Consider the following 245-nt stretch of genomic DNA (forward strand, 5'->3'; position numbering starts at 1 on the left):
TGACTTCCATAAATTCAGAACTCATCACACCAGCTTATATATATTTGGTCATCAAGAAATTAATGTCGCGTTTTGGAACACTTTCATTAACCCCGCCCCCCCAAAAAAAGCAACGTACATCACGTATAATAGTTAAACGAACTGACTACACGTCACGTTAGGGTAGCCTATAAAATTTAGTATACTCTAATCCGTTATAGTGATGGCACACGACGAGACACACATTCGGCATGTAATGCTGTTTG

The sequence above is a fragment of the Limulus polyphemus genome, unplaced genomic scaffold (assembly GCF_000517525.1).
Source record: "Limulus polyphemus unplaced genomic scaffold, Limulus_polyphemus-2.1.2 Scaffold40, whole genome shotgun sequence".
NCBI lineage: Eukaryota > Metazoa > Arthropoda > Merostomata > Xiphosura > Limulidae > Limulus > Limulus polyphemus.